Source organism: Neofelis nebulosa, chromosome 17, assembly GCF_028018385.1.
Source record: "Neofelis nebulosa isolate mNeoNeb1 chromosome 17, mNeoNeb1.pri, whole genome shotgun sequence".
Lineage (NCBI taxonomy): Eukaryota > Metazoa > Chordata > Mammalia > Carnivora > Felidae > Neofelis > Neofelis nebulosa.
The window spans coordinates 17,290,889-17,304,518 of record NC_080798.1 but is presented as its reverse complement, the minus strand read 5'-3'; positions in this window follow the sequence as shown (position 1 = coordinate 17,304,518).

Here is a 13,630-nt window from a genome sequence, read left to right as displayed (position 1 = left end):
GCTTGCTTTGGATTTTGTGTCTCCCTCTCTCTGTCCCTCCCGGCTTGTGCTCTGTCTCTCTTGCTCTCAAAAGTAAACACAAAAAAAATTTCTAAGTGAGTTGAGCATCTTTTTCATATATGTTTATTGGCCAATCGTTTTTCTTACAGTGCTTTTTTATTCATGCATTTTTTCTATTTCTTTGGGATTATCTCATTGATTTTTCATGATTTGTAAGATATTCCAGGTACTACACATTCACAAATATTGGAATTGTTTTCTATCAAGGTGTCTTGTGTTATAACTGTTATGGCATTCATTATTTTGCTAACATTTTAAATTTAGATACAGTTTTATTTTCAACCTTACCAGATAATCTTACTCTTTTTATTTATATTTAGTCTCATGTTTTCTGCCATGTGGTCATGGTATTTGCAAATAGAAATAAGTCCCCTCAATATTTATATTTATTTTATTTACATTTCTCATAGCAGTAGCTGGTATTTTCAGAATAAAGTTGAGTATTAGTGGGGGATACATTCTCTAATTTTTTCAATTTAATGGAAATCATGTATCTATTTAAACATTTAGTGTAATGCTTCTTGATATAAATAGTCTTTGTTATACATAACTAATTTCACTCAGTCCCTTTTACTTAATCCCTGCCATTGCCAGAAGCCATTAAATATCCATTGGTGTGAACATGTGTTTCTTCTTTAATTTTCTGATGTGATGAATTATACAAATTTCCTGACAAATTCAGGGCTTCCTATGACCACTCTTAGGTTCAGTAATTCAGTAGAACAACTCACAGAACTCAGGAAAATAGTGCACTTACGATTTTTGTTACAGTGAAAAGGTACAAATTAGAATCAGCTAATGTGATGTGTAGGAAGAGACGTGCGGGGAAAATTGTGGGAGGGATCCAAATGTGGAGCTTCCAGTCATCCTCTCCCTGTGGAGTCAGAGATGGCATTACCTCTTCCTGGTTATGACATGATAATTCCCACAGGAAAGCTTGCCTGAGCCTTTGGTTGCCAGAGTTTTTCCTGGGGCTCAATCACATTCTTCCCATGAGGCTGATCTTTAGTCTCCAGCTCCTTCTGAAGGTTTGAGCTCATACCTTTAGTCTCCAGTTCCTTCAGAGGTCACAACTGATGTGATGTGTCCCAAAGCCCCATCGTAACTCACACTGCTAGACTATCTGGTGGCCAAAGCTCCCAAGCAAACAAAGAAACTCCTCTCAGGCAGGACATTCCAGGGTCCCAGTGATCATCTACAAGTCTGAAAATGTGCTGTTGCTTGCAAGTCCTATACAGTCCATGCTCAAAAGCTTTTTTGTTGAGTGGGTATTTGAGGTCATCACATTGGCCTGGCACCAAGAATATGGGCTTGATAAGAGCAGAGCTATAAGTCAAAATGAATTTTATGTTTTGCCTGTATTCTGTTTTACCAATATATAAAAAAGATAATGTCTAAAGCAGTTCAAAAGTATTATTGGAAAAGGAAACAAGTGAAAATATCCTATTTCACCAAAGGATAGAAACAAACATGTCATTATTATACTGTTATGGGAAGTTTTTTGTTTCATATGGCTGTGCCCAGCTTGTCTCTCTCAACAGTTGAGCATTTTATTATCCAGTGCCCACTTCAGATTTAAGCCATCGTCCTGGGTTTTGGTGCACACACAATACACAAAATTTAAGCCAGACTTATTTGCTAAGCTACAAACTATATATCCCAGAGTATTTTGGTGGTTATCTTCTTAACCACCAACTATCTGAAGTAGGAGGAGCAGGAGATTTTGATAAAGACATTTGAAAAGAAATGAAAACCAACTATCTGGAAGCACTTATTCAATATTCAGATTTTTTTTTTTTTTTTTTTGAAGAAGGAAGCTCTTGGCACAGGCAGTGGTTTGTTTTTTTTTGTTTTTGTTTTTTTTGTTTTTGTTTTTGTTTTTTTTTTTAGTGTTTATTTTTGAGAGAGTACAGCGGGGGAGGGGCAGAGAGAGGTAAACAGAGGATCCAAAGTGGGCTCTGCGCTGACAGCAGAGAGCCTGATGCAGGGCTTGAACTCATGAACTATAAGTCGAACTCATGAGCTGAACTCATGACCTGAGCCAAAGTTGGATGCTCAATCTACTTGAGCCACCCTGGTGCCTCCCATATTCAGGGTTTTTTTTTTTTTTTTTTAATTGATTCTCATCAGTTCCCTAAGTTCTTGTGTCTCTATTGAAGCAAGTCTTAAGGTCAAATCTCAACTACAGGAAAGATGTCCCTCCTCTCTAAAAATCTTCTCTTTTAGATATTTTTTAAGACGATAGGTTCTTCTACCTTTCCATTATTTAGGTGTATAGTCTTAAGACTTCTACCTCTTCAGTATCCCAAATGTTACTATTTCTCTGCAGTAACCAATACATTCAGAACCAATACATTCTCTGGTCTCTATTTGGTTTTTTGAGGTAAATACTGACCTGCAACAAAAACCTTCAGTCTTAATGGTATTTCAAAAAGAAGATACAAGAGTGGCCAATATGCACACAAAAGGATGCTCAACATCATTAGTTATCACGGAAATGCTGGTTAAAACCACAATGAGGGGTACCTGGCTCAGGCGGTAGAACATCCAACTCTTCATCTCAGTGTCATGAGTTCGAGCCGCATGTTGGGCATGGAGCTTACTTAAAAAACAAAACCAAAACCCACAATGAGAGACTGCAACTCAAGCAATAGAATAGGTAAAATTAAAAAGATTGACAGTACAGGCTGAGGGTGGGGGAGGGGGAAAAGATTGACAATAGAAAGTGTTGGTGAGAATATGGAGCAACTAGAACTCTCCAATACTGTTAATACTGTAAAATGAAATGACCTCTGCTGAGGACAGGTTAGCAATTTCTTTCTTTCTTTTTTTTTTTTAATGTTTATTTTTGAGAGAGAGAGAGAGACAGAGCATGAGCAGGGCAGGGGCAGAGAGAGAGGGAGACATAGAATCAGAAGCAGGCTCCAGGCTCAGAGCTGTCAGCACAGAGCCTGATGTGGGGCTTGAACTCACAAACCATGAGAGCATGACTTGAGCTGAAGTCTGATGCTTAACCAACTGAGCCACCCAGGTGCCTCAGCAATTTCTAATAGAGTAAAATACAAACTTAACAACTAACTGAGGAATTCCACTCCTGCTAATATACCCAAAAGAAATAAAACCATATGCCAAAAGCACTCTAAGTGAAAAAGCAATACACAAATGGAGAAATACTGTATGATTCCTTTTTTTTTTTTGAAATTCCAGAAAATGCAAGCTAATCTACAGTGACAGAAAGCAGATCAGTGGTTGTCTGGAACAAGGTATGGTGGGAGAGGTTAACTACAGGGCAACGAAGAACTTTCTCAAGCAATGGTAATGTTCTGCATCTTAATTGTCATGGTAGTTACATGGGTATCACCTTTCAAAACTTTGCTGTATACTTAAAATGAGTGTAATTCATTGTATATAACTTAATAAAGTCGATAAAATGACATCAAGCTGTACACTTAAGATTTATGCTCTTTATGCACTTAAGAAAGAGAAAAGCTGCTGCTGACATGTGGGAGGTAGCCTGGTACTATTAACTACATCTTGGTGTTTTCCTGTTGATCATAAGTGATTTCACATAACATCGACATTAGATATGCAGTTCTGTGACCCTGATGGACCAAGACAAAAACAAAATTACTCTGTAATCGTATCTAAACACAGACAAAACATGAACATTATTCAAACCACAGAACGCTAAATATATTCCTAGATAGCATGAATGACTGCCACTTCTTTTTTAAATTATTTTTTTATTTATTTAAATTTAAGTTAGTTAACATACAGTGTAGTATTGGTTTCAGAAGTAGAACCAGTGATTCATCACTTCCATATAATACCCAGTGCTCATCCCAAAGGTGCCTTCCTTAATGTCCATCACCCATTTAGCCCATCCCTCCCATCCACCTCCCCTCCAGCAACCTTCAGTCTGTTCCATGTATTTAAGAGTCTTTTATGGTTTGCCTCCCTCTCTGTTTTTATTTTTCCTTCCCATCCCCTATGTTTATCTGTTGTGTTTCTTAAATTCCACATATGAGTGAAATCATATAATATTTGTCTTTCTCTGATTTATTTTGCTTAGCATAATATAATACACTCTAGTTCCATCCACATTGTTGCAAATGGCAAGATTTCATTCTTTTTGATTGCCAAGTAATATTCCATTGTATACATCTACCACATCTTCTTTATCCATTCATCAGTCAATGGCTCCTTCCATAATCTGGCTATTGTTGATAGCACTGCTGTAAACATTGGGGGGCATGTGCCCCTTCGAATCAGCATTTGTGTATCCTTTGGATAAATACCTAGTAGTGCAATTGCTGGGTCATAGGGTAGTTCTATTTTTAACTTTTTGAGGAACCTGCATACTATTTTCCAGAGTGGCTGCACAAGTTTGCTTTCCCAGCAAGAGTATAAGAGGGTTCTCCTTTCTCCGCATCCGCACCTGCATCTATTGTTGCCTGAGTTGTTAATTTTAGCCATTCTGACAGGTATGTGAGGTGGTATGAGGTGGTATCTCATTGTGGTTTTGATTTGTATTTCTCTAATGATGAGTGCTGTTGAGCATCTTTTCATGTATCTATTAGCCATCTGGATGGTTTTGAAAAAGTGTCTATGTCTTCTGCCCATTTCTTCACTGGATTTTTTGCTTTTTGGGTGTTGAGTTTGAAAACTTTATAGAGTTTGGATACTAACCCTTTATCTGATATGAAATGACTGCCATTTCTTTACCAATTACCATTTTAATCTTCCTTTAGTCTTCTCTCCTTATAGATAAGATTTATTAAGATATGCAGTTATGGAATTAACCTGATTCCTGACAATATCGAATCCAGAACAAAGCCCCATTTCCTTAAACCTTCTCTAAATTAATAAACACAAACTCAATATTGTGTGTTCCTGTTTGCTTCAATGAGCAGTAAACCCAGCTTGTTTGAATATAAGGAATGTTCCTGGTGGTAATTGGCTGGAGGACACTGACACATTTTAACTATATAAAACCTCAACAAAAATGTTAGCATGAAGATATCCAGGGTATTTTTAGAGTTCAAGTTTTTAACTGAGTGACCACAAGCTAACTTGGATTCAACACTAATGTACTTGTACATTTATTCACTTAATCAAAGCCTTAAGATCACCCATGACAATGTTTTTTAGTTCAATCAAAAACAGAGAACTACAGGGCGCCTGGGTGGCTCAGTCAGTTGGGGGTCGACTTCAGCTCAGGTCACGATCTCACCGTCCATGAGTTCGAGCCCCGCATCGGGCTCTGGGCTGATGGCTCAGAGCCTGGAGCCTGCTTCTGATTCTGTGTCTCCCTCTCTCTCTGACCCTCCCCCGTTCATGCTCTGTCTCTCTCTGTCTCAAAAATAAACGTTAAAAAAAAAAAACAAAACAGAGAACTAATTACTTTCCATTTTTGCTGTAAGCCATTAACAGATTGTTTCAGGCTTAATAATCAGTCCTTTATTCTCTTGAAGAAAATCACCATTTCCCTTAATATAACATTTCTGCATGCCTGAATTCTGGAAGAACTCTAAAGATACCCCTGGCACTCAAAAGCCACCAGGCTCTATAATAGTGAAATTGTGGTTTACAAATGAAAGCAAGACCTATTGTACTAAATAGGGAGGTAAATTAGCACAAGTGATTTTTTTTCTTTTGCATTCACAGAAGGGATGAATATTGAAAGAGTTATCTAAGGGAATCTCCCCAGTTCAATGAAGCATGTATTACACAGATGTCAACTGTACTTCAATTAAGAAAGAATATATTACACATTTATAATAGCCAAAAACTGGAAACAAAACAGGTAAATGGATAAATAACTGGGAGGTGAAAATCGTAATTATAGTATACACTTAGTTTTTTATGTTGTCACTTAAAATTTTAAGGTTGCCTGTGATGTCAATTATTTCTCTTATAGTTTCATTAAAGATTTTTTAAAACGTTTTCTTTATTTAAGTAATCTTTATACCCAATGTGGGGCTTGAACTCATGACCCCAGGATCAAGAGTTGCATGCTTTTCTGACTGAGCCAGTCACCCCTTAAGATTGTATTTTCAAATAATCTCTACACATAAAGTGGGATTCAAATTTACAACCTTGAGGTCAAGAGTCACATGCTCTACTAACTGAGCCAGGGAAGTGCCCGTGTTAGGATTTGACTTTGGTTTGATTTATCCATTAGCTTACCACTTCTATTGGAGTAGGGCATTATCTTGAATTTTTCCTGGATCTTTCCCATATAACTGAAGGAAAGATGAAGAGTGGGAGTTGGCGGTAGAGTAGGGAATAAACTGCAATGTGATCAGATTAGTACATCTCTTTGGAAAGGGCTGAACTGCCCTGTAATTAAAACAGTAAGAAGTTCTGGGCCATTGCATTTGTATGAGAGTAGTTGATGGGCAGAGAAAGCCCTTTCACCTTAGTACATGTGTATTAATAATTTGTTAAGAACCAATATAAAATGGCCCAATTTACCTTTATACTAAGAAACATTAATTTTTTTCTCTTACCTAACAGTTCTTTTTCTATTCCTCCATTCCCAGCCACAGAATAATGTCTTTTATTTTTTTTTAATGTTTATTTATTTTTGAGAGAGCACGAGCAGGAGAGGGATAGATAGAGAGGGGGGACAGAAGATCTGAAGTGGGCTCTGCACTGACAGCAGTGAGCCCAATGTGGGGCTCGAACTGTGAGATCATGACCTGAGCCGAAGTCTAAGTCTCAACCAACTGAGCCATCTAGGTGCCCCGGAATAATATCCTTTAAAAGAATATAAACCTTATAAATACTAAGAAGGAGAAATCAATCAAATTGCAACTAAAGAACCTTCTGTTACTTTCTAATTTGGGGCCATCTTCATAAATGTCAGCCATTCACTGCAATAAAATTTTAGTTTTTCTTATCTGGTGCTGTTAAAAATAATTGCCACAATATGACACAATTTTGATTTTCCATAATTTTATAAATGAAAATTTTAGGTTTTAAATGTTTTACTATTTAAGTGAAGTGAACATCTTCAGGCAATATGATTTGCATTGGTTTCCTTTAGATAAAGGGAAAAAAATAAAACCTCCCCATAGGCATATAGTTACATATATCTTTACAGCAAAACAAAATTTTGAAAATGAGTGTTTTTCCTAGAAAAGGTAAAAAATACATCTATACATCTACATATGGTAAAACTTTGAAATAAGTTTTCCATAAGATATAAGGTCTGTGTTTATTTTTAAAGATGTACATCCAATTGTTTCAGCACCACTTGTTAAAAAGACTATCATTTATTTTTCTTTAAGATTTTAAGTAATCTCTACACCCAACATGGGGCTCAAACCACAACCCCAAGATCAAGAGTCACATGCTCCACCAACTGAGTCAGCCAGATGCCCCCAAAGACTATCCTTTTGCTATTAAATTGACTTTGCTCCTTTGTCAAAGCACTGTTGACTATATTTGTGTGGGTCCATTTCTGGACCTATTCTGTTCAATGGATGCATTCTTTCTATTCTTTCTCAAATACCTTGTGGTCTTGATTACTGTAGCTTTATAGTAAGTCTTGAAAATGTGTAATGTGAGCCTTACAAATTTGTTCTGGCTACTCTGGGGATTTTGCTTGTCCATATACATTTTAGAATAACTTTGCTGATATCTACAAAGTAGCTTTCTGGAATTTTGATTGGGATTGTGTTAAATCTGTAGATCAAGTGTGGAACAGTTGACTTCTTCACAATACTGAGTATTCTAATTCATGAACCTGGATCATCTCTCCATTTATTTAGATCTTTGATTTCTTTTTTTTATTATTATTTTTAATGTTTATTTATTTTTGACAGAGAGACAGAGACAGAGTGTGAGGGGGGAGGGGCAGAGAGAGAGGGAGACACAGAATCTGAAGCAGGCTCCAGGCTCTGAGCCATCAGCACAGAATCCCACGCAGGGCGTGAATCCACAAACTGTAAGATCATGACTTGAGCTGAAGTCGGATGCTTAACTGACTGAGCCACCCAGGTGCCCCCAGATCTTTGATTTCTTTTATCAGTTTTATAGTTTTCTTCATATAGATCCTGTACATATTTTCTTAGATTTTGTTATGAATCTGTCAAATTCACATTTGTTAAGTGGAGCACAAGGGTGCTGGAGAGTGAGCCATGGTTCAATAAACAACTATAAGAGAAACTGAAATAAATTATTACTCACAGGTCCTGGAGAAAGTACAAAGCACACGTTGAGGGCCTGTGTTGGAAGTCAAGCCACAGCACAGAGAGAGAGATAGGATCTGGGACACATGCCTGTATTAGGGTCTGTGGCAGAGTGCTTCATGTTTTCTGGGCTAAGGCTGGATTGGTCAATTCAAGACAAAAGAATGAAGTTTTGCTGATCCTTTGGGATTGTACAGGCAATTGTGTCCTCTGTGAACAAAGAAAATTGTATTTTTTCTTTCCAATCTGCATACCTTTTATTTATTTTCTTGTCTTTTTGAACTACTTAGGATTTCCAGTATGATGTTGAAAAGGATTGGTAAAAGAGGATATCCTTGCTTCATTCCTGATTTGAGGGAAAAAGCGTTCAGTTTCTCCCTATTAAGTATAATGTTAGCTGTGGGGTTTTTGTAGATGCCTTTATCAAGTTGAAGAAATTCTCCTCTTCTCCTAATTTTCTGGGAATGTTTTGTCATGAATGAATGTCAGATTTTGTCAAATACTCTTTCTGTATCGATAAAATCCCACGATCTTTCTTTAGTCTGTTGATGTGATGGATTACTTCAATTGATTTTTTCTTAAATTTATTCATTTATTTTGAGAGAGAGAGAGAGAGAGAGAGAGAGAGGGAAAGCACATGCAAACAGGGGAGGGGCAAAGAAAGAGGGAGAGAATCTCAAGGAGGCTCCACACTGACAGCACAGAGCCTGACATGGGGGTTCAAACTCATGAACCATGAGATCATGACCTGAGCTGAAATCAAGACTTGGACATTTAACTGACAGAGCCACCCAGGCACCCCTACATCGATTAATTTCTGAATGTTGATCAGTTAGAATAAATCCCATTTGGTCATGGTATAATTTTTTTAATACATTGTTGGATTTGATTTGCTAAAATATTATTTGTGAGAATTTTTGCATCTATTATTCATGGGAGACATTGATCTGTAGTTTTCCTTTCTTATAATATTTTTATCTGGGATTGGTATTAAAATAATGTTGGCTTATAGAATGGGTTATTAGAGTTTTCCCATGCTTTCATTTTCTGGAGGAGATTGTGGAAATTGTTATAATTTCTTCCTGATAATTTCTTTCAACTGTTTTTTCTGTTATACAGATTAGAATATTTCCATTAATCAATTTTCAAGTTCACTTAATCTTTCCTCTATCATTTTCATTCTGATATTGAGCCCATATGGTGAACTTTTGTTACTGTAATTTTCGGTTCTAAAATTTCCATTTAGATATTTTTTGTATCTTTGATTTCTTTTCAGAGAGTTTCTATTTTTCCATTTGTTTCAAGTGTATTTTCCCCTTGTTCTTGGAGTTTGGCTATGATAGTTGCTTTAGAGGCTTTGTCTCTTAATTCCAACACCTGTTATTATCTCAGAATTGGTGTCATTTATTATCTCTTCCTCTGTGAGATGACATGATTTTCCTCATTCTATCTATAGTAATTTTGGATTGTATCTTGGTCATTTTAACTATTATATTTCTCTGGGTCTCGTTTAAGGCATTTTTTGTTTGTGTAGCAGGCAATCAACCCAGTAAGTTTCAGGCCACAAGCTCCTGCTTACCTTCTGTAAGCTGTGGCTTCAACCTCAGTTTAATTTTTAATCTTTGTAGTTCTCTTCAGAGCTGTTCCACGTCTGTGCCACCTAGTGGCCAGTCTGAGACCTGGGTGGTGGTCTACCCTATATTTTAGTTCTCAAAGTCTTAGTATGCTATTTAGGGTCAGATTGATGAATGCACAGCTTGGGGGGTGCTTCCAGTTCATACAAAATTTTATGGGATTGTTTTCTTATGCTCCATTTTCTCTGATCTTCCCAACACATTCCAATTCAGAGACCATTTCTCCCTTTCTTCTGGGTAGAAAGGTGAAGCATTGGCTTTTTTGTCTGCTGTTCATTTTCTGCCAACGTGTAGGGCCAAGCAGTAAAAGGATAGAAAAAAAAAAGCAATGGGACTCCCTATATGTTCTTGGAAACACAGATCCTGCGGTCAAAGAGGATTTTCCTCTCTTGGAATTTTAGGAACTGGCCCAGCTGTCTCTGTTGTCACTATTATTGCTGCAATGGGATTGCTGGGGGCCTTTCTGGTATTTTGTGGTACAAAATATCTCACTTTCCTATGAGATTTTCTTCTTCAAGACTTCCTGTAGCTTCTTAGGTGACAACCTTCCATATGCTTTCCATCTTCCATCTTGACATTTGTTTCTACTGTTATTGCCCCTTCCATCCTCTGTTCTTTTGATTTTGTACTTTCTGTTACTGTTATTTTACCAAGACTTTAGGGAGACAGCAGAAATAAGCACATATACAGTAATCTTTGTCTCTTCACTTCTCTAGTCATTCTGCTTGTTTAGTTATCCTATGTGGATCCTCCCAGTTTTATGTTGTCACACTTCCATAATAATTGTCACAATATGTTGATTCCTGAGATGTGCCAAGTAATCTTTAAAAGCAGTCAAGATTATGGATAACTGTTATTGCCAGTTTCTACCCATACTCAGAGGAGTTTCCCTCTTGAATATTAGCAGACAAAAAATATTTCCTCTTTGGATTTCCTTCCTTACAGGAGACTATGCCTGAAAGCAAAGAGTCAATTCCACAATAGAATGTTGTTGCAATTGTATTAATATACAATAATAGGGGGTGACTGTGTGGCTTGGTTGGTTGAATGTCTGACATCAATTCAGGTCATGTTCTCACAGTTTGAGTGTGAGTCCCCCTACCCCCTACCCCAGGCTTGCTGCTGTCAGTGCAAAGCCCACTTTAGATCTTCTGTTCCCCCCTTTCTCTGTCTCTCCCTAGCTCCCACCCACGCTCTCACTCTCAAAAATAAAGATTAAAAATTTTTTTTAAAGAAAAAAAATTACAAGAATGGAAAATTCATGACTCTAGATGAAAGTAGTAATAAAAACAGCAGCTAACTTTTTTTGTGTTTTTTTTTTTGTTTTTTTTTTTTTTACATAAGAGTATGTGTATTACCATCCTCATCAACAGTTTACAGGTCATTCAGGATCTATTCTGAACATTTTATACATATTAATTTATCAAATTGATGATTATTTGCACAACATTTTGAAGTAGTCCTATGAGGGGGGCACCTGGATGGTTCAGTCAGTTAAGTATCCGACTTTTGAGTTTTGGCTCAGGTTATGATCTTATGGTTTGTGAATTTGAGCCCTGAGTCAGGCTCTGTACTGACAGCATGGAGCCTACTTGGGATTCTCTGTCTATTCTTCCCCTGCTCACTCTCTCTCTCTCAAAAATAAACTTTAAAGAAAAAGCAGCCTCACGAGTAGTTTGTTGATGGGTACTCATTAAAAACTTTTTTTTTTTCATTTTATTTTAGAGAGCATGAACAGGGAGGAGGGGCAGAGGAAGAGAGAGAGAATCAGTAAGCTCCATGCTGAGCAAGATCCCATGACCCTGGGATCATGACCTGAGCTGAAATCAAGTCAGATGCTCAATGGACTGAGCCAGATGGGTGGGCATTTTTCAAACACACATAAGTTTTATATAAATTGAGAATATGCTGAACCATGAAACACATTCCAAAAGGACTAGAATCATATAGGGTATGACCATCATAGTAACAATTGATTCAATGAAGAATCATCAATGGATTTAAAAAGAAATTTTGTTTATTTATTTTGAAAGAGCATGCAAGCACATGAGGACAGGAGGGGCAGAGAGGGAATCCCCAGCAGGCTCTGTGCTGACAATATGGGGCTGGATCCCATAAACCACGACATCATGGCCTGAGCTGAAATCAAGAGTTGGATGCTCAACCGAGCCACCCAGGTGCCCCTCATCAATGGATTTTAAACATATGATGGAGAATGGGATATCTATCTTAATTTAAAAGCACCTTCCTGCATACTACTACAAAGAAAAAAATATTCTTTCCAGTGGAGAAACCTGGAAAGCACAATCTTAGGTAGTTGAAGTTACCATCACTAATAAGACAGTCACATCATATACTCCCTGACATAATGCCTGGAAGAGATGCAGTATTTGTCGAAAATTCATAAATGCAGATATACATATTCTGAACCTAATCATGAGGAAACATTTAACTCAAATTGATGTAATTCATCACAATAAGAAAATCTTATTTTTTAAAGATAAATTAAAAAAAAGAATAGTAGGGGCGCCTGGGTGGCTCAGTCGGTTAAGCGTCCGACTTCGGCTCAGGTCACGATCTCGCGGTCCGTGGGTTCGAGACCCGCGTAGGGCTCTGGGCTGATGGCTGAGCCTGGAGCCTGTTTCCGATTCTGTGTCTCCCTCTCTCTCTGCCCCTCCCCCGTTCATGCTCTGTCTCAAAAATAAATAAACGTTAAAAAAAATTAAAAAAAAAAAAAAGAATACTAAAGTAGAACAAATCAGAAAAGGAGTGTGAGATTGTTGAACAGATCATCTCTTTTATATATCAAGGGGTTCCAAAGAAATTTACAAAAGTACTCCAGCAGAGAACAGCCAAGGGTGGAGAGCAGTGTGACAGGATCATTATGACTTATCATGCAAGGAGGATCTAGACCTCTTTCTAGTAAGTTCCATCCAAGCAATCAGAAACTAGGGACAGCAAGTTGGGAGATGAGAAAGAGGACCAGAAAGGCAGAAGCCATGTCTTCTTTCCTCATCTGGCATCTCACCCACCCTGCAACATGCCTGAGCTAAAGGAGGGAAGTCCTCCATCCATAATGCTTACAGTTTTGATTTATATGGTGGACTCAGGGTATGGTCTGTCCATGATTTCATCCAGGGTCAGCAAATGTACTTGTTCCACCAGATTCAGTGGGATGATGGCAGACAAGAATGAATCTGTCATATCATCCCAAATTGTGATTTCTCATTACGATCCACATACTTCACCTGGACTCCACTGCAGGTGGGAGTTAGCATGTAATCTAGGTTCCACCAGGCACTACCTGAACCTTGGAGGTGGAGGAAGTGAGCATAATGGGGTGGTGGTGGCATAGGGATAGGATTCACAGTGGCAGGAGTGACTGGTTCTCCTTAAGCAGCTGTTGAAGTTTCTAGCTTCCAGTCCTTAGAACATTAGGTGATGAGCATAAAGTGGCAGTAGCAGATTTTCTTGAACAGTACTACATTCAAGTACTGTTCAAGAAACCATGTATCTGAGCTTTTGTATTTGTGGTATATCTGGGCCTTTATCCTGTTATTTTCTGGATCGTACAGCCCTGAAGTCTAATTCCTTGGCCTTCTGAAAATTCTTCAAATTACAAAATATCCTTTATTCAATTCCTTGCTAAAACATATAGAAATGATCTTATCTGCAATTGTTTTCTAGTTCATGAATGGACTTCAATGAATAAACTGTATAAAAACACAACACAGCATA